The sequence below is a fragment of the Scyliorhinus canicula genome, chromosome 4, assembly GCF_902713615.1.
Source record: "Scyliorhinus canicula chromosome 4, sScyCan1.1, whole genome shotgun sequence".
In the NCBI taxonomy this organism is placed as follows: Eukaryota; Metazoa; Chordata; class Chondrichthyes; order Carcharhiniformes; family Scyliorhinidae; genus Scyliorhinus; species Scyliorhinus canicula.
In genome coordinates, this window is record NC_052149.1 from 99,723,444 (window position 1) to 99,745,247 (window position 21,804).

The window sequence follows — 21,804 nt, forward strand, 5'->3', positions numbered from 1 at the left end:
TTAGGTGGGTTACTGGATTATGGGGATAGGGGGGAGGGTGCTCTTTCCAAGGGCCGGTGCAGACTCAATGGGCCAAATGGCCTCCTGCACTGTAAATTCCATGGTAAAATACAATAAAGTTAAATAGAAAAAAAATGTGGGTTTAACTCTGCCTATTTGGAGGTGATCTCCACAGTTGGCATTAACACTCCTGGGTTGAAGGTAGGGAATTTTAGAAGGGCTCTGGCTGCCTGCTCTTGTTTGCAATTGAGAGATCTATTTGGACATGCATATATGTAGATATTGGATATAGGAAAATCTGGCTCAGCATTAAACTACCATTCAAGCTGATAGATTACTTCTGTTCACTACTAATGTCTCAAAAATTTAAGCCACTCGTAGCCACTTAAGATATCATAGGACAGTCAGAGAAGGGAGTCAATGATTCTGGAAAGAAGGGGAAGAGAGAATGATGGTTAGCAAAATAATAATTAGAAATGATGAATAATCGAAGGACAATACTTTAATGCAAGGCATTTAGATGGCAAGGGACACAGTATATTGGAAATTCTGAAAACCTAGTTTGGAAAATGTCATGGAACAATTCTCCTTTTATCAGTGTTTATTGCTATTTTATAAACTTCAATATTTGTAAATATGCTACTTTCCTATCAGTAAAATATTAATGGTAACAAGGACAATTACATTGAACTTGTGGGGCAACACTGTGGCGCAGTGGTTAGCACTGCTGCCTCACGTCACCGAGGTCCCAGGTTCGATCCCTGGCTCTGGGTCACTGCTGTGTGGAGTTTGCACATTCTCCCCGTGTTTGCGTGGGTTTCTCCCCCACAACCCAAAGATGTGCAGGCTAGATGGTTTGGCCATATTAAATTGTCCCTTAATTGGAAAAAATGAATTGGGTACTCTAAATTTATTTTTTTTAAACTACATTGAAGTTGTAAAAACTGTGTGTTTATTTACTGTATCGGCTATTATATAGGTTTTGTTCTGAAAACAAATAATTTCAAAAAATTTACATTTCTAATTCTAACACTAGTCTATCATCAACATCCAAATGATTAAAATGGATGATATTGGATAAAACACATGGCTTCTGAAGAACAAAGAACAAAGAAAAGTACAGCACAGGAACAGGCCTTTCGGCCCTCCAAGCCTGTGTCAACCATGCTGCCCGTCTAAACTAAAATCTGCACTTCTGGGGTCTGTATCCCTCTATTCCCAGCGAATATTCTTTCCAAACTTTGTCTTTACTTTAGTCTTAGAGGAGTATGGAGGAAAAGAACTCTGTGGATAACTAATGTCCTTGAGGGAAGGAAATCTGCTATCCTTACCTGGTCTGGCCTACATGCGACTCCAGGCCCAAAGCAATGTAGTTGATTCTTAAATACCCTCTAGCAAGCCACTAAGTTGTATTCAACTGCTACAAAAACACGGAAAAGGAATGAAACTGGATGGACCAATCGGTATTGCGCCATGTACAGGAAACGACAAAGTCAAACTGAGCCCTGTTGATCATGCAAAACCCTCCTTACTTACATCTGTGGGCTTGTGCCAAAGTTGGGAGAGCTGTTTCACAGACTAGTCATGCAAGAGCCTGACATAGTCATACAGAATCATACCTTACAGACAATGTCCCAGACACTATAATCACAATTCCTGGGTATGTCCTGTCTTACCGTTAAGACAGACGCAGCAGAGGTGGCAGCACAGTGGCACAGTCAGAAGAGAGTTGCCCTTAGAGTCCTCAACAATCGACTCTGGACCCCATGAAGTCTCATGGCTTCAGGTGAAACATGGGGAAGGAAACCTCCTCCTGATTACCACGTACTGTCCACCATCAACTGATGAATTAGTCCTTTTCCATGTTGAACACCTCTTGGACGAAGCATGACGGTGGCAAGGGCGCAGATATACTCTGGGTGGGGGACTTCAATGTCCATCACCAAGAGTGGCTCAGTAATAGAACCACAGACCGAGCTGGCCGTGTCCTAAAATACATAACTGCTTGACTAGGACTGCAGCAGGTGATGAGAGAACCAACAAGAGGGTGAAACATTCTTTTTTTTAAAAATAATTTTTATTCAAATTTTCACAAAATATCAATAACAAAATATAATAAGAAAAGAAGAAACAAACCCCCCCCCCCATATATACAAAAAAGGGATAAATTAACACCCGTCATCAACAATGAACAAATATACACGCCCCTTCAACACAAAAAGGGTGAAACATTCTTGACCTCATCCTTACCAACCTATTTGCTGCAGATACATCTGTCCATGACAATATCAGTAAAAGTGCCCACTGCACAGTCCTTGTGGAGACAAAGTCTCATCTTCACATTGTGGATATCCTCTATTGTGCTGTGTGGCAGTACCGCTGTGCTAAATGGGATAGACTTTGAACAGATCTCGCAACTCAAGACTGGGCATCCATGAGGCACTGTGGGCCATCAGCAGCAGCAGAATTGTATTCAACCACAATCTGCAACCTTATGGCCTGGCATATCCTTCACTCTACCATTACCACCAAGCCAGGGGATAAACCCTGGTTCATTGAAGAGTGCAGGAGAGCATGCCAGAAGCAACACCAGGCATACCGAAAAATGAGATGTCAACCTGGTGAAGCTGCAACACAGGATGATTTGTGTGGCAAACAGCATAAGCAGCAAGTAGTAGACAGAGCTAAGCGATTCCACAGTTAATGCACCAGATCTAAGATCTGCAGTTCTGCCACATCCAGCCGTGAATGGTGGTGGACAATTAAACAACTCAATGGAAGAGGAGGTGCCACAAATATCCCCATCCTCAATGATGGAGGAGCTCAGCACCTCTGTGCAAAAGAGAAAGCTGGAGAATTCGCAACAATCTTCAGCCAGAAGTGCCGAGTGGATGATCTATCTTGGTCTCCTCCTGAGGTCCCCAGCATCACATATATCGGTTTTCAGCCAATACAATTCACTCTATGTGATACCAGGAAACAGCTGAAGACACTGGATACTGCAAAGGTTCTGGGCCTTGACAATATTCTGGCAATAGTACTGAAGACTTATGCTCCAGAACATCTTGCAAGCTGTTCTAGTACAACAACACTGGCATCTACCTGGCAATGGAAAGAATTTCCCAGATGTGTCCTGTACACAAGAAACAGGACAAATGCAACCCAGCCAAGCGGCGCTTACTCAGCAATAACCTGCTCACGAATGCTCAGTTAGGATTTCGCCACCGTCACTCAGTTCCTGACCTCATTACAGCCTTGAATGAAGAGCCTAATCACAAGAGGCAAGGTGAGAGTGACTGACCTTGACATCAAGACAGCATTTGACCGAGTATGGCATCAAGAAGACTTGGCAGAACTGTATTCAATGTGAATCAGGGGAAATCTCTCCGCTGGCCAGGAGTAATACCTGGCAGAACGGAAGATGGTTTTGGCGGTTAGAGGTCAATCATCTCAGCTCCAGGACATCACTGCAGGAGTTCCGCAGGGTGGTGTCCTAGGCCCAAGCATCTTCAGCTGCTTCGTCAATGACCTCCCTTTCATCATAAGGTCAGAAGTGGGGATGCTTGCTGATGTCTGCACAATGTTCAGTAGGAACTCCTCAGATAATGAAGCTGTCCACATCCAAATGCAGCAAGTCCTGAACAATAACCAGACTTGCGATCACAAGTGGTAAGTTACATTCACATCACACAAGTGTCAGGCAATGACCAGCTCCTGCAAGAGAGGATCTAAACATCACCCCTTGACATTCACTGGCATGACCATCGCTGAATCCTCCACAGTCAACATCCTGTGGGTTACCATTGATCAGAAACTGAACAGAACGAGCCATATTAATACTGTGGCTACCACAGCAAGTCAAAGGCTTGGAATCGTTCGGCGAGTAACTCACCTCCTGACCCCACAAAGCCTGTCCACCATCTACAAGGCATAGGTCAGGAGTGAAATGGAATACTCTCCACTTGCCTGGATGAGTGCAGCTCCAACAACACTCAAGAAACTCAACACCATTCAAGACAGAGCAGCCAGCTCGCCAAAGTTCCTTAGGCAGCACTTTTCAAACTCACAACCACTACCATCTTGAAGGACACGAGCAGCAGATACCTGGGAACCCACCACCTCGAGGTTCCCCTGCAAGTCGCTCACCGCCCTGACTTGGAAATATATCGTCGTTGCTTTACCGGGGCAAAATCCTGGAACTCCCTCCCTAACAGCACTGTGGGTGTACCTACACCTCAAGGATTGAACCAGCGGTTCAAGAAGCAACTCACTGCCACCTTCTGAAGGGCAACTAGGGATGGGCAATAAATGCTGGCCTAATAAGTGACACCCACAACCCGTAAATTAATTTAAAAAAACTATTTCAATGAATTGGCACATACACAGTCGGTCAAATATCTCATCAAAAGCATCTTGCTTTTTTCAGAACATGCAACAACTGTAACTCATATATATAAACAACACACCAACTAATGCAAACACCGGACCTGTAATGTGACTGGTACTGTTTCCACTTTCATAGAATTGGATAGTTAATGAAATCACACAGGCACTGGAACAATATTGTGTCAAAGCCACAAATATTCTGGTCATTGAAAGGGACAATTTCCCCACAGTGGGGAAATGTGAGGGGCAAGTATGTTTTCCAGAAGTTCTGGAAGCAGAACTCAATTGGCATGCACTGGGAAATATCTCTTCTGAGCAAACGCTTGCCACAATATATGTGGTCAGTAACGCAATGGTCATTGAATGATCATTCCACACAGACTTGCATTCAAGTCTGGTAAAATAATATTGGAAGGTAGTGCACTGGGCAACCAAATCCATTTAAGTCCATGCTTACATTTATTGTGGATGAGGAAGACCATTCAGCTGTAATTAATTAATCCATTCAGTAGTACATTATAGTCCTCCTATTGCACCATCTCACCATTTCCTAAATGCATCCAGATTTTTTTTGTCTGCAATATACTGAACTTGGAGTCTATATCATTTCATAAGTAAACCTGTTCAGGAGGAATTTTTTTGAAAGAGTCAAATCTGGGTTTGATTAATTTTATTCCAACATTTTATTCTTTTGCCAGGTTCCAAGAGTATTTGTGAATGGAAAATGTATTGGAGGTGCTTCGGATACACATAAACTCCATTCAAGTGGTAAACTTCTTCCTTTAGTGTTACGATGTTCTCCGCCTTGCAAATGGGATGACAGCTATTCTCTTCCTCGTTCTCCTTAATATAGAATTCCTGAATTTTTCTAACTCCGTGTTACATTTGAAATAAATCATGAAATTTCAATGTTGTGTCAGATTACTTGTGTACACATAGGCCCAGATCTTGCAGTCTCTGGATGGTCGTATCCCAGAGGTACTCTGGCAGATATGCTGGAAGCCCTTCAAATGTTCCCTCGCAATGACTGCTTGGAATTTCCTAGGGATTTCCAACTTTCGTTGGCAATTTGGATCAATATTTCAGACACTTCGGATGGACCCGACGTAGTTAGCAGGAAAAGTTACAAGGATTAAAAGCATTTCTAACTCCTGGACACTACATTACTGACCCCCCAACCCCACACTGGACTCAGCTGAGTCCACCGCCCCCTCCCCATCATCCGACTATACCTGACACCCCCAAACACCTGACTACCCCGACCCCCACCCCAACTCCCTTTCAACACCCTGACCCACCCTATCCTCTCACTCACTTACCATGCACTTACCTTCTCTCCGAGCTTGGCAGAATGACTGAGGCCTTTAAACTTACCACAATATAGCAGCTAGTCCTGTAAAAAGGGGGTGTGGCTTTGTTTCCTCTGACAATCTTGCATTGCACTGAAGGATTCCAGCAGCAGCTACTCTCTCCATTTTTCAGGTGGCCATGTTTGGAGAGGAATGCGGAGCTCCAGTCCAAGGTAAGAAAATAAAAGTGGCAATCACCATTGGATTGCCACTCCATGGAAGATTCAGTCCATAGTGTCGTGCAAAGCATTTCCTTTCCCCACCTCCAATACTTTTAACATTTACAATTCTCCCCATGCTATTCATCAAGTAACAATCTCTGCACATGGTGCCTGTTCATACATCCAGGCTTTATGTTTAAATGGCTAATGGTATACTAATCGTCATTTAACTTGGGTTGTATTGTTCTTTGAATTCTAGTTTCAGATTTTTTAACTTATATTCCTCCCTTGCCCCACCTCCCCTCAGCAGAAAACAATTGCTTTGCATATATATTCGATGGATAGTATGGATAATAAGTCAAGAGCCCATGGTGTTCAGGGTAAGATCGTGGCATGGATAGAGGATTGGCTGAATGGCAGAAGGCAGAGACTGGGGATAAAGGGGTCTTTTTCAGAGTGGCAGGCGTGAAGAGTGGTGTACCTCAGAGGTCAGTGCTGGGACCACAACTTTTCACAATATACATTAATGATCTGGAGGAAGGTACTGGAGGCACTGTTGCTAATTTTCCAGATGATACAAAGATCGGTAGAAGATGCTTAGGAAACCAGAAGCACAAAGGGACTTGGGAGTCCTCGATCACGATTCTCTTAAGGTTCACGTGCAGGTTCAGTCGGCAGTTAGGAAGGCAAATGCAATGTTAGCATTCATGTCGAGAGAGCTAGAATACATGACCAGGGATGTACTTCTGAGGCTATACAAGCCTCTGGTGACCCCATTTGGAGTATTGTGAGCAGTGTTGGGCTCCGTATCCAAGGAAGGATGTGCTGGCCTTGGAAACGGTCCAGAGGAGGTTCACAAGAATGATCCTTGGAATGAAGAGCTTGTCGTATGAGGAACGGTTGAGGACTCTGGGTCTGTACTCTTTGGAGTTTAGAAGGATGAGGAGGGATCTTATTGAAACTTACAGGATACTGCGTGGCCTGGATAGAGCGGATGTGGAGAGGCTGTTTCCACTTGTAGGAAAAACAAGAAGCAGAGGACACAATCTCAGACTAAAGGGACAATCCTTTAAAACAGAGATGAGGAGGAATTTCTTCAGCCAGAGGGGGTGAATCTGTGGAACTCTGCCTCAGAAGGCTGTGGAGTCCAAAGCACCGAGTGTCTTTAAAACAGAGATAGATAGGTCCTTGATCAATAAGGGGATCAGGAGTTATGGGGAGAAGGCAGGAGAATGGGGATGAGAAAAATATCAGCCATGATTGACTGGCGGAGCAGACTCGATGGGCCAAGTGGCCTAATTTTGCTCCTATGTCTTATGGTCGCGATGAGTAAATTGTAGCTGCATACCTGTGACATTTGTAAGGTGATTGTCACCACATTATTTGTTTTCTCAGCATTTGTATTATGCAGAGTTTCATGTTCAACTTCATTCCTTTTTAAAAATAAATTTAGAGTACCCAATTCATTTTTTGCAATTAAGGGGCACACCTTTGTGTTATGGGGGCGAAACCTACACAAACACGGGGAGAATGTGCAAACTCCACACGGACAGTGCAACTTCATTTCTTTGATGGATTCTATACAGTTGTTTTTAGTACTGATTCCACTTTGCCATGTACTGTGCCATCTGCACGACCTTTTAAAAACAGCACTTGGACAGACAGCCTGTTTCCAGACTTTAGTACCCGTTTTAAACAAGCTATTGGGACTGTACTCAATGACTGGGGTTGATTTTTTTCCAGGCTTTGGGGGGACTCTTTAACCTACCCAGCCTGGCTGCGGTTGGGAAATCACCATCTTGTTAATCATAGTAAGGACATACTACATAAAGCGGTAGTATGTTAATGATTCAAAGTACTTCTAGTCCACTCAATTTAACTTCATCATATAAATTCTCAATGTGTAAAACGACACTAAGGTGCAATTCAGCACAAGACAGCTTATAAATGGACCTAATTTGCATTTATTATCCTGGTTTTCACAATATTTGATATTTACATATTTCTAAAACCCGAAAGCAGAATTATGGAAAATGAACAGAAACATATGACTTGAAAAATTGCAATGAAACAAATGGGGAAAGAGAATTGCATTATTTTCCTGGCCGTGTGGAGTTTGCACATTCTCGCTGTGTCTAAGTGAATCTCATCCCCACAACACAAAAAGATGTGCAGGGTAGGTGAATTGGCTACGCTAAATTGCCCCTCAATAGGAAAAAAAAAGAATTGTGTACTCTAAATTTTAAAAAATAGAATGGCTTTGTTTCCCACACCAACTGCAGTTCCTCATTACACAAGACTCTGATGTATAGTTAACCTTCCACAATAATAGATTATATTGGTGTCAAGTTAATACACTGACAGATTGTACAATTGTACAGTGTATTTTTAAAAAAATTTAGATTACCCAATTATTTTTTTCCAATTAAGGAGCAATTTAGCATGGTCAATCCACCTAACCTGCATATCTTTGTGGGGGTGAAACCTACGCAGACACGGGAGAATGTGCAAACTCGACACGGACAGTGACGCAGGGCCGGGATTCGAACCTAGGTCCTCAGTGCCGCAATCCCAGTGCTAACCACTGCGCCACATGCCGCCCTCAATTGTACAGTGTATGACCAAGTTTCATACTTCTGTGTTTACCAAATAAACAAAACTGGTACATCTTGTGCATTTGGAGCGAGCTCACCATCTGATAATGTCACATAGGTCAAGAATGTTAAAGATTAAGGTGTCTATAAATAATACCAATGTCAGTTTATTCGAGTGTCATTAACATGGAAAACACGCTTTAAAAAATGGAATCAAAATGGACACCAATCCAAACAACTAAATAGGAGAGGATGACCAAAAGCTGGTCAGGAAAATGAGTTTTTAAAATGGTCTTCGAGGAGCAAAGGGGTTTAGGAATGGAGTTCCACAGCTCAAACCCAAGTGGCTGAAATGTAATGCCAATGGTTAATGACGGGGGGAAAAAGGGAGCAATGGGCAGGCGACCAAAGGTAGCAGAACAAAGAGTTCATGGGAGGAAGTTATACAACTGAAGAAAGTTATAGCAATATGAATGTGGTGGGGAGAATGTATGAAAGTTTTTATACATGAGATGACAACATTAAATTGAGGTGTTGATGAAACAACACAATGTCAATAATTAAGGGTGAGAACGTTGGGTGAGCAAGACATGGCACAAGATACGAAAGGGGTACCAGAGCTAAAAGATTTAGAGGGTGAAGATTACAGTATTTAATAATTGCAATTAAATTAGAAGAACCTTGTCCTGGTGTTAGCTTCCTGAACACTGGGCATTTGTTCTGAGGTTTTTGTGATTTGTAGGTTCTTGAGTTCACTTGTATGTTGATGTATCTTCTTGTCAATAAAACTTTGATCCATTATTTAATGTCCAATCCATGGAACATCTGTCCTGAGTGAGAATTATAGTTTTTAAACATTGAGATTAATGCAATGTGATATTCTGCATTGCAATTTTAGCACTGGTATGAAAGCGACTCCACTTTGCACAGTAAACGTGTGGAAATCCACACTTAAAGTAATTCCTTATGAGGTGTCATGAAAAACATCAACATTTTTAAAACAGGCAGCACGGTGGCGCAGTGGGTTAGCCCTGCTGCCTCACGGCGCCGAGGACCCAGGTTCGATCCCGGATCTGGTTCACTGTCCGTGTGGAGTTTGCACATTCTCCCCTAGTTTGCATGGATTTCGCCCCCACAACCCAAAGATGTGCAGGGTAGGTGGATTGGCCATGCTAAATTGCCCCTTAATTGGAAAAAATAAATTGAGCACTCTAAAATTTAAAAAAAACATTTTTAAAACACACTACTCAGGATATATTTTCCACGTGTTGTACATTAAAAAATGGAACAAGATTTGCTTTATAAGAAAACACATATACGCCCACCAGTGGATTCAGGAACATGCACGACACAAAAAAAACACATAATAAATACTGAGTGCACAGGAATCTCACGCAAGCATAATGTTCTTCTAATTCAATTGAAATCATCAGATGTTTGTCATCTCAAAAGATACGTTTTCTGCAAGCTGAGTGGAGTTCCTTCATCTTGACACGCGCTCTGCCCAAAGGCAGGTCCTTGGCTCATTGTCTGCTGATGCTTCATCCTAAACTGTTTTTTTCTTGTTAGGTGTCCTTGTCAGTGGTGGTGTGCCATTGCTTTCCATTCCCAGGTTACAGGGCAAGGAGGCAAGTCCCAAGTCTACCTCAGCCAGAATGGGAATCAAACTCACGCTGTTGGCATTAATCTGAATCACACACTAGCCAGGTTCGATCCCGGCTCTGGGTCACTGTGTGGAGTTTGCACATTCTCCCCGTGTCTGCATGGGTTTCGCCCCCACAACCCAAAAATGTGCAGAGTAGGTGGATTGGCCACGCTAAATTGCCCCTTAATTGGAAAAAATAATTGGGTAATCTAAATTTTAAAAAAAAAATTCATTTAAAAATGAATTCCATCATAAGACTGCAAACACAGTCTAACTTCAGATTACAAAGTGTATAGCTTGTAATAATGAAAACATGGATTTGAAACAGCTACAGTCTAACTAGAAGCAAATGAAACAATTCAATGAAGGTCACAATGAGTTAACATGAATAAAATGAATCTGCCATTGTTCAAAATGTGAATAAGTACAGCACTCAATAGAAACCAGATCTGATTAAAAGTGTAAGTCACATTCCAATACACAGCAAACACCCAACGATGCAACATATTCACATCTATGTTGCACATTGATGATTGACAACTAACCATCAAATCAAATGCATTTGAGACTCTTACAAGCCAATCAACATATTACAGGGGTAGGAACTGATGAAGTCAGACTGATAACATTTTCCTTAAAGACAGAGGTCCGGGCAGCCATTGTCATTCCGGGATCACTCTATAATTTTACCTAACTACTTGCTATCCTTATTTTGTATTTTCATATTTCCACTCTAACTCTTAAGTCTGCGCAAGTTGTTTGCTTTGAGCAAGAAACCATTACTATTTTGAAAGTCAATTTGTTTGTAAAACACTAAGTTTAATTATATCTCTTCAAGCCTTCTGCAGGGGCTTTCATGAGAACATTTGATTTGTAACCACAAGAAGATTTCAAACTCTCAATTATAATCAATATACACAATAAAAGATTTCATTTTGCACCCGAGACATGCAGCTTCAATTTCTCCTGAGTTGAAGTGTATACGCTGCATGGTTGATTTCAACAAGCAGTGAATCAATGGTGGTTGCCATAGACCTGAACAAAGACTGAGCAAACTCTGGAATAGATTTCATCTTTTCCAATGTTATTTTGAATTTGGCCAAAGTTAAAGGGTCTCCAAGCATCCAGCAACAGTGATGTTATCAAGCAATGTAAGCAGCCAATCACATTGAAGGAACCTCATGAAATGCGTGTACTGAGTATTCTTTTTGTGCAGTATTGAAGAGTGAAATAAATGTTTGGGTTATACACATTAGAAGCAAAAATATAAACTTATTTTAATATAAAACATTACAAAATTTGAAATTTTAATCTGAAAATGGAAACATTTGAGGAAAGATGTAGTGGCATTGGAGGCAGTTTAGAGCAGGTTCACTGGCTTGATTCCAGAGATGAGTTGTTTGTCGTATGAGGAGAGATTGAACAGTTTAGGCTTATACTCTCTCGAGTTTAGAAGAATGAGGGGAGATCAATTTGAGGTACACAAGATGATAAAAGGTATGGCTAAAGTACACGTGGAGAAGATCCTTCCTCTTGTGTGGCATTCTTTTTGTTTTTAACTTTAGAGTACTCAATTCCTTTTTCCAATTAAGGGGCAATTTAACGTGGCCAATCCACCTACCCTGCACATCTTTGGGCTGTGGGATGAGACCCACACAGACACGGAGAATGTGCAAATTCCACATCGACAGTGACCAGGGGCCAACATTGAACAGAGGTCCTCAGCGCCGTGATGCAGTAGTGCGCACCACTGTGCCACCATGCTGGTTTGTGGGGCATTCTAAAATGAATTTACAATGGAGTTGAGAAACTACTTCTCCCAAAGGGTTGTGAATCTGTGGAATTCACTAGCACAGAGTGTGGTGGATGCTGGGACAGTTAGTAAATTTAAGGATGAGTTAGATTTGTAATTGGTAATGGGTTGAAGGGTTACGTAGAACAGGCAGGAGGGAGGAGTCAAGGCCAAGGTAAGATCAGCAATGATCAAATGGCGGAGCAGACTCAATGGGCTAACTGGCCTAATTCTGCTCCTATACCTTACACCTTATAAAAATTAAATTAGGTCTGTCTGCGTAGGCGTCAGCCCCACAACCCAAAAAGATGAGCAGGATAGGTGGATTGGACATGCTAAATTGCTCCATAAATGGAAAAATAAGAACTGGGTACATTTATATATTTTTGAAAAATTAAAAACTTAAAAAAATAAAAATAAAATTAGTTTTTAAAATTGAGGGACGTTCTTTGTCTTTAGCTCTGGGTTGGTGCGTCATTAAAAACCTAGGGCGGGTTTTCGGTCCTGCCAAAATCAATGGACTTGTGGCTGGCTCACCCCATCTGCCACAATGGGACCCACTGAGTAATTACATCCAGAGTTGGACTTACACTTTTGGGGCCCCGCCCTCTCTCTTTATGCAGGGCCCCACGTTACGCCCTGACCTCTTTTGACGTGGCAGTCCGCCCCAATGCTGTTGAGCCCTGTCCCAATGACATTGAGCTCTCGCCACAATGATGTTGAGCCACACTCTGAAAGACTTCAATGCCCTCCTGATCCCACCCACCCTCAGCTGCCCAGTCTGATGGCTGCTGAACCCAACCCATTCACTCTTAATCCTATTGCCTGGCCTCTGGCTCTGGTCAAGTCGCCCTGCTCCTTGCTGGCTGCTGCTCCAACACACAACACCGGTACTTGCCTGGCCTTCCTTCGGACCTCCTACCTGGTGTTCTGCTCACCTCTCGACTCTTGCTTGGGTGACCAAACCTTGATAACCAGGATAGCTGCATGGCTGCTAACTATTTGGTCGGGTCTCTTTTCTCACTTTGCCTCGCTGCCTGGTCCAGTTGCCGCACAGTCCTGCCCTCTCACAGCCCTGTCTGGCTGGCCTTTGACCCTGGTCACGCCCGTTTCCGCTGGCCATGTAATGTTCTTTGATTATGCTGATATTGAATCTTGATGTGGTAGTGTTAACAAAGAACATTAGACTTTGTTTTACAACAAAACTTTATTACTAACACTGCTCTAAAGCTTTACTATAATGTCTAAGATTAATACAGTTGGAAATAATGGTCTGACACTAAGATACTGCAGAGCTACTCTAATATGTGACTGCTATCAACTCCTTCCTAACACCTTGTCCTGGAACACATGGACACATGGTGCATCCGGGTCAGATGCCTGCATACTCGCACCACCTGCTGGTCGGATGCTAGAACTACAATGGTAAAACATATAACTTATGAATAGATCATCATCTGTGTGTGTATTATATTATTTACAGATGATAATCTACCTATCATCACAGGCCTCTGCTCTCCAATTCCCAAGACACAGCCGGCATTGCCTAGCCTTCTTCGCACCTCCCGACTGCTGCTCTGCTCACCTCTCAGTTCTCCCATGCATGGCCGAGCCACAACCCTTGCTGACTGCAAGTGTTCCTGGCTGTGTCATAGGAATGTCCCTTTAAGAAATGTTTTTGTCTTATCACATGGCTTCAGTGATGTCATTGTGTGGGTGGAGCTGGGTTGTGATTCTGAGTTTTTCTTCAGCTTTGAGTTTTGGACTGGGTTTGAACTGCACAGGGCGAATTAAAAGCTGTTTTCAGACTACTTGATAACTTAAAAGATATAATTGCTTTCTGGAAGGAATTCAAACCTGCTGTTTGGAAAGGGGAACAAGAGTATCACTAACAGGACTTATACCAGTAAGGATGCTGTGTGCTGGGCCACACCTCTGAAAAGGGGTTTCTGGTTTTATTTGGATTTTGGTATTGAATTGGAACAGTTAAGGGGAATTCATTGAGGGTTAAACATAGATTACTGTACCTGTGTGGGGTATTTTTGTTTGTAGTTGATAACAATTCTTAATTTGTGTGTTTATACAAATGTTAACTAAATTCTTAGAATAAAGTTTGTTTCTTTTTTATTAAAAACAGCTAAGAACTCTGTTGAATAATACCAGAAAGGCATGTTCTTGTGCTCATTCTAGCCAAATTCAACAAACAGTTGTCGGCCAGATGAACTTCATAATGTACTTTGGTATTTTCTAAACCCTGGCCCATAACAGCTGACTATCTGGTCTAATGGTCTCGTCAGCGAGTCTGTGAACAGTTCCCACAGGTGCGGGGCCAGTGCTGTAACGAGTCTTTTGTTGTCGTCCACCAGGAAACCGTCTGGTCCCTGCGCCTTCCCGCCTGCATGGTGCTAATACTCTTCATGACCTCTCCTAGTTCTCGCGGTGCTTCCAGGCCCCATTTCCTGACCTCCCCCACAACTGTCATGTCCAGTCCAACAAGGAACTGCTTCATCCCCAAGTCCACTGCTGGGGACTCTGATGTGTACAGCCCCTGGTAGAAGGTCTCAAACGCTTTGTTGACTTTGTCCAGTTCCGCTACTAAGTTGCTTCTGCTATCCCTGATCTGTGCTATTTCCCTTGTGGTTGCCTGCTTTCTCAGCTGGTGAGCCAGCAAGCAGCTAGCCTTGTCTCCATGCTTGTACAGGGTCCCTTGCTTGGCGGCGTTGATGCACTGCTTTCCTCATGGAGAGCAGGCCAAAGTCCACCTGTAGCTTTCTCCTATCTGCCAGGGGCTCCACGGTCGGGGTCAGTCTACTTACAGTATGGAGTCTACTAGATGTTGCCGAGCTGCCCTCTCTTCCTATCTCTTTGTTCTTTATAAGTGATAACTTCACCCCTGATCACAGCATTCAGCGCCTTCTAGAGTGTGGAGGGTGAGATTTTCCCACTCTGGTTATTAGTAATATATTCGTCTATGGCCTGTGATTATTTTCTTGCAAAAGGCCTTGTCAGCCAGGAGGCCATGTCCAACCACCACAGGGGGCATTCAGTACATCTCCAACCTCGCATCTATATTGGGCATTATTTCAAAGAAGAATGGGTGAGATACGCATGTCCTGGCCAATATTTATGCCTCAAACAATGTCACAACAGATTATTTGCTTATTATCATGTGATTATTTGTGACATTTTGCTGTGCTCAAACTGGTTGTTGCTTTTCTTACAAAGCAACACTTCAAAAAGGTAGATGATTGGTGGTTTGAGATGTCATGTGGTCCTGAAAGGTGCTATATAAATGCAAGTCTTTCTTTTCTTTCTGTGTGGACACTGCAATATCGATGTCTTTTATGTGCATTCCTCTTATTTTCTGGACACTGGGCTGATTAATGTTCTATTGAATCAAGGCCCAATAAAATAAGCTGGTTTATTTCACAGACAACCTATCAACAGGCCATAGCTTACAGTGAAATGAGCTAATCTCCATTCTTCCTTCTAATGTCAAAAATAACCAATTATTGGCACAAACCTGGTTTCACTTTTACAAGTTGACCAAGCCGATTGGCTTCAACCTTAGAAACAGGAGGTTGCCTCCTTTCCGTGACAAATTCTATTCTCAGCTTTCTCAGGTTGTTTTAATCTCATAGCCACACGGAATTGCCAAAGACGTGACCCTGTGCTATGTCAGGGAGTGTGTAGATATTAACTGCCAACCAAACCTCTAGCCTTTAATCAGATAATTTGACAGGGTATCTGTGGTAAACCACTGTTACACCTGTATTAGGAGATGTAAGGTAGGACCTGTACTACAGGTTCGCCGGTAGCACAATGGTTAGCACTGTTGCTTCACAGCTCTCAGGTCCCAGGTTCGATTCTGGCTTGGGTGAGTGGGTTTCCTCCCACAAGTCCCGAATGACGTGCTGTTGGGTAATTTTCACATTCTGAATTCTCCCTCAGTGTACCCAAACAGGTGCTGGAATGTGGTGACTAGGGGTTTTTCACAGTAACTTCATTGCAGTGTTAATGCAAACCTACTTGTGACAATAAAGATTATTATTATGTAACGTAGAGCGTGGTCGGAGATTACCATCGTGGAGTATCACGCCCTTACTAGCCCTGGAAGCACAGATTTCCCCACTATAAAGAGGTTGTTCCGTGAATAGACATTATGTATTTGGGAGAAGGAAAACTCTTTCACCCCGGGTTGGTGAATTGCTATGGGCCCCCATCTGCTCCATGAATACGTTGAGTTCCATCACCATGTTGAAGGTCTTTCCCGTTTGGGGTATGACCTGTGTTGCCTCCTGGGCCTCCATTCATTTTTCGGCTTTGTCCAGGGCCACCAGCTTGTTTGGCAGAGCTTCGCCACCGCACACTTCACCGCAGCTTGTATGTCCAATTTTGTCTCTTCTCAGTGTTCCTTCAACTCTCAAGAGGAACATCCTCCATCCATCCCCTGGTGAGGTTGGGGCTTCTCGTGCGGCGGGTCGGTTCCTCTCGCTCTGGCGAAATCCGTGTTTCACCACCTCGCATGCTGGTCGATTCAGCCGATTGTTGTTTGTCCAGGCTTTTCCCACTCCTGGTCTCCACTCATCCTCTGGACTGGCTGTTGTTCAGCATTTTTTCTTCTTTATTCATTTTGTTCATGGTGTGGGGATGATTTGTATCGTTTATGGCCGTTTTTCGGGCAGAAAGTGCCTATTTTACAGGTTGATTGAAGGAGCGCCGCAGGTTGGTGAGAGGGGCAGCATGGTGGTTAACATAAATGCTTCACAGCTCCAGGGTCCCAGGTTCGATTCCCGGCTGGGTCACTGTCTGTGCGGAGTCTGCACGTCCTCCCCGTGTGTGCGTGGGTTTCCTCCGGGTGCTCCGGTTTCCTCCCACAGTCCAAAGATGTGCGGGTTAGGTGGATTGGCCATGCTAAATTACCCGTAGTGTCCTAAAAAGTAAGGGGGGGGGGGGGGGGTTGTTGGGTTACGGGTATAGGGTGGATATGTGGGTTTGAGTAGGGTGATCATGGCTCGGCACAACATCGAGGGCCGAAGGGCCTGTTCTGTGCTGTACTGTTCTATGTTCTATGTGCGACCTCTCAGCATATCCCTGTCTTCAGAAGTCAGCCTCTGTTCTTATTGGTTTGTTGCCCTTTTGTCCTCCTCAGCCCTAGCCTGGACAGAAATGTTTTTATTAAGGCATTGTATATATACATACATCAAACACAACCAAACCAAAAAGAGAACAAACAGCAAATCACATAACAAATAAATAACAAACACCCCCGCTCCCCACTCTGCCTCCTTTATTAACCCCCAAAGATCCTCCCCCACTCCACCGCTGATGTTGTAACTATCCTTGAAGAAGTCGATAAACGGTTTCAATCTCCAGGCAAACCCCTCCACAGTCCCTCTCAAAGCGAACAGCCCCCCCCCCCCCCCCCCCCACCTTCGGCGGTTCCAGTCCCACCATTTCAAAAAGATTTGTCTCCGGTCTACCAGGGAGGCAAAGGCCAAGACGTCAGCCTCTCTTGTTCCCTGGAATCCCAGGCCTTCCAACACTCCAAAGATCACCACTTAAGGGCTCGTGACCACCTTCACCCTCAGCACATCAGACTTCATGTCAGCGAACCCATGTGGACATGGTCCACGGGCCATCCCCCCCCCCCCCCCCCCCCCCCGTGCACGCCCACACCTATCCTCCACCCCCTCAAAAAACCTGCTCATTCTGGCTGTAGACATATGCACCCTGTGGACGACTTTGAATTGAATGAGGCTAAGCCTAGCGCACAAAGAGGATGTATTCGCTCTCTTCAGAGCCTCCACCCATAACCCAGCCTCCAACACCCACTTCAGCTCTTCCTCCCACTTCCGCTTAACTTCTCCTATCTGGACACCCTCCCAGTCCATTAATTCCTTGCAAATCTCCGACACCCTGCCCTCACCAACCCCTCCTTTTGACACCATCTTGTCATGCAACCACAGCAGCGGCAGGTCAGGAAGAGACAACACCTGTTTCCTCACATAGACTCGCACCCAATCCTGCCAGGCAGTTCATTCTACTCTGCCTGTCCCTCGAAGCTCGGGAAGCTTCCCCCCATGAATACATCTCAAAACCACTCAATCCCCACCCGCCGCCACCCCCAGAACCCCGTGTCCAGCTCCCCCGGAGCAAACCTGTGATTTCAGCAAATCGAAGCTCAAACCGAGGCACCCTCCAACCTCAGGTGTTGCCGCTCCTGTCCCCACTCCCTCAGGGCTGCCACCGCCACCGGACTTGTGGAGTACCTGGCTGGCAAGAATGTCAGAGGTGCTGTAACAGTGCCCCGAAGCTAGTGCCCTTACAAGAGGCTGCCTCCATCCGCTCCCACACTGCCCTCTCCCCCACGACCTGATCATGCCTATATTTGCTGCCCAACAAGGTGTAACTTTTTAAGGAGCTTTTTAGCAGTGATAGTATAGCAGAAAAGGAAGAGTTCTCATTAGTTCAATGATTTCTAATTGTAGTGTCTGTGTAGGTTTCAAATTCTGGACTTAATTTTGCATGTATGTACCCCCGAAGTTGCTGTTAATTTCAGTAAATAAACACTGACAGCATTGCCATATTTAGTATTGCACAATTCAGGTCATTAGATACTAGAGCAGCTCCATGGGTTACAAGTATGAAGATTTGCACCCTTGACTTAAAAGGCAGTAGGTTTACAGCCTGAGGTATGCTATCAAGGGGAGAACATAGATTGGTAAGTCAGCTTGTCATTTCCAATCAACGTCCGACAGAATATAAATATAGATAACCCCTAAATAATGTGTTCAAGAGGTCTTGTGCCAAAGAGGGTAGCCTCCCTGGCTCGGAATCCGAATCTCTGGGTTTTGTCCCACCCCAGGACTTATGGACAGTGTGTCCATAACTTGGCTAACAGGTTGAGTATCAACCTGCAACCCCTTCCACCATGCCAATGGCTGGCCAGCAAGCTTAATGTGGAGATGTCCCAACATCAAAGCAAAATCCATCAAAAATTATTTTTTCATCGGATAATAAAAGACAATCAGACCAAAGAGCATAGCCACATACCAATAATGGTAAGGGAACAAAACAGTCTAGTCCATTCAGGCTGTCCCATCACTCCTCTTGTTCCCCCGCTAGACAGTGATGCAATTTCCTGGTAGGCAAAATAAACTTGGTCCACTTTTTTAAAAAGTTCCTAAAGATAGAAAGAAACCCCTTTATACGAATCCAAATTAATTTTGGAACTTCAACGCCTGTTATTATGATCCCAGACCAGACCCCAGCAGTTGCTAGGATACTGGACAATAACACCAACATTTTATTAAATTTTTAAGACTGTCAGGAAAGGATACTTCACTCCAGGAGTGATTCCATGCACAAATAGGGATATGGTATATTAAAACAAACTTTATCAACACAGTATTACTAATTTCATCATAAAGAAAATAGCTTACAGTTACCAGTTAAACAATGCTTAATAATGAAACACTAAATCCTAACTGCTATCTTTTTTCACCACTCAAGCAAACCCCATCACAGACCAAAACCACTTTTCAATAGTTAGGCTGACGAATACTTGCTGTAAAAAGATGTCTTGGGTAAACCACTTTGAGAAAGAGAGATCCTTCAGGAACTTGCTGCAGGTTCTTGCCTGTGTCAAACCACTATTTACCTTACCAGCCTTTTCAGAAACTGTTCTGTTCACAGGCAAAATCTTTTTAACTAAACTGCTTTGAGAGACACTGGTCTGTTCACAGACAGATGTAAACTCATTGCTTCTCCAGAAGCTGCTGATCTGTTCAGTCAGATCTGAGCTGAATTTCAAAACTCAACACCTGACTGCTTCAGCCCTTGGCTCCTCCCACTAAACACATCATCTTACTAAGATGAACAGAATACCTCTATTATCTACTTCCTAGGGAACCTTCTTTATATAAACAACATTCCATGAGCTTAACTCTTCTGATGCTTGCACCTCTACCTCCAAAAAGCTTGCAGCCTTACAAACCAGAATTTTAAAAACAAGACTGCAGCAGTCACACACTAATCCAGGCTTTTAACTCTTACTGCACCAATTACATATCATACAATATGGCTGAAATTCCTACATTCAGCAAACTGCACAGTCTACTCATATATCATCTTGCCTTTGTCATACTTCATTTGCTCACCATCCCTCAATGTGCCTAAATTCCCAATTTTATCCTCCTCTGCAAATTCCCGTCACAACCTGGTGCCTCCATTGTTTCATTGTCCTCACTTACATCTCTTCTATTATGTGTTCCTCGTCCCCCCTTTCAACTCACCATGTCAAAATCCTCAGCAACGTCATCCCCGTCACTGGTACTCCCTCCAAATTGGCAACGTTCCCTAATTTCATCGTCCTCCCTCGATTTCTGTTTAGATCAAAACCTGGATCGGTTGGGATGCTGAAACAATTTAATGTTGAAGACCTTCCACCGGAGGCTCCGAGTATTTTCAGCATTTTCTAGCTCTCGTTCATATTTTTAAGCGTCCATGGCATTTTGCTTTGTGAACTATTTAGAATTATTGAAGAACAGTGAATGCAAACATGACCATAATTTGATTCTGTTCAGTGATTAACTTTTCCTTTTCAACACAGCATCATTGTTCAAAGTTCCCTAAAATGTCACATCTTGTTAATTAGATGTAACTAGGTTTGAATGGCGCACTAGGTTGTAACTATTGCCAAAAAACCTTTCTGGATTTGTAAAACAAATATTTTTTCCATTTAGATTAAAATCAGGAGTTCTGATTATCTTTCACAATTTATGGCCTCCTTTATCTGATCATTGAAATTAAATTTAGATTTGCATACACCTCTGGGATATTAAGAATTCTTAAAGATAATTATATTCACTGTTGTAAGTAATTGTGTCATAGAGGTCTCCAGTACAGAAAAGGCCCTTCAGCCTAAGTACTCTAATCCCATTTTCCAGCACTTGGCCCATAGCATTAATGCCTTCTCAACACAGGTGCACATCTAAATATTCCTTAAACGTTATGGGGGTCTGCCTCCACCACCCTTTCAGGCAGAGAGTTTCAGACTCCCACCACATTCTGGGTGAAAAATAATTTGGCATTATCTACTTCAGAGAAATGTGGTTGTTTAGTTCTTGAGCATATTTAAGACAGGAATCAAACGAGTTTGAAGTACTGGGGGTTATGAGAATAGCGCTGAAAGGTGGAGTTGAGGCAGAAGACCTGTGAATGGTGTTCAGATGGAAGGGCCGATCGGTCCATCCCTGCACTTCTTTCTTATGTTCCCCACCATCACTCCACTCATAATATCCATTATGAACTTTACAAGTTGCTTTTTTGCTAAATTTGAATATTAACCCACTCCATGACCTTATGCTCAACGCTCTACAGGACGAAGGATTGCAAGATCCATACTGCCGGTTGACTCAGTGTAGCCAGTTACTGGAAAACGCAGCCATTCAGATGCCAACCTGAAGTCACAGTCGTGGCACTTTTAGTTTATTATTATTACTTTTGAGTGGTCGCGTTTTGTTTTTAATTCACCATTTAACAGCATGTTAGCGTCCCTCCACCCCCGCCCCCACCCCCGAGGTGAGCTGCTAAATACCCACATCACAAAGGCTTACGTGATGTGACTGGTTTACAACACACCCCATTGTTTTGGACCAAGATCAGGATGCCAAGTTGAGATCGATCTTCAAAGAGCACCGTTCCTGAGCGTCTGGGATGTTCGAGTTGGGAAAGTCTTTACCCCAGTTCAACGTCTATTCAACAGGTTATGTATCATTTTAATGGGGGGGGGGGGGGGGGGACACCGATACAATAACACCTTACGCTACAAACGAAATGACATTGTAATTGAGCTTGATTGCCTTTTAAAGAG

General features: G+C 43.5%; 1 protein-coding gene across 3 annotated transcripts in view; it reads left to right on the plus strand.

The window, feature by feature from the left end:
• The window catches only part of glrx2 (glutaredoxin 2), a 51,979-nt gene that overhangs the window by 24,016 nt on the left and 6,159 nt on the right, over window positions 1–21,804 (plus strand). The gene's annotated exons all lie outside the window — the stretch shown is intronic.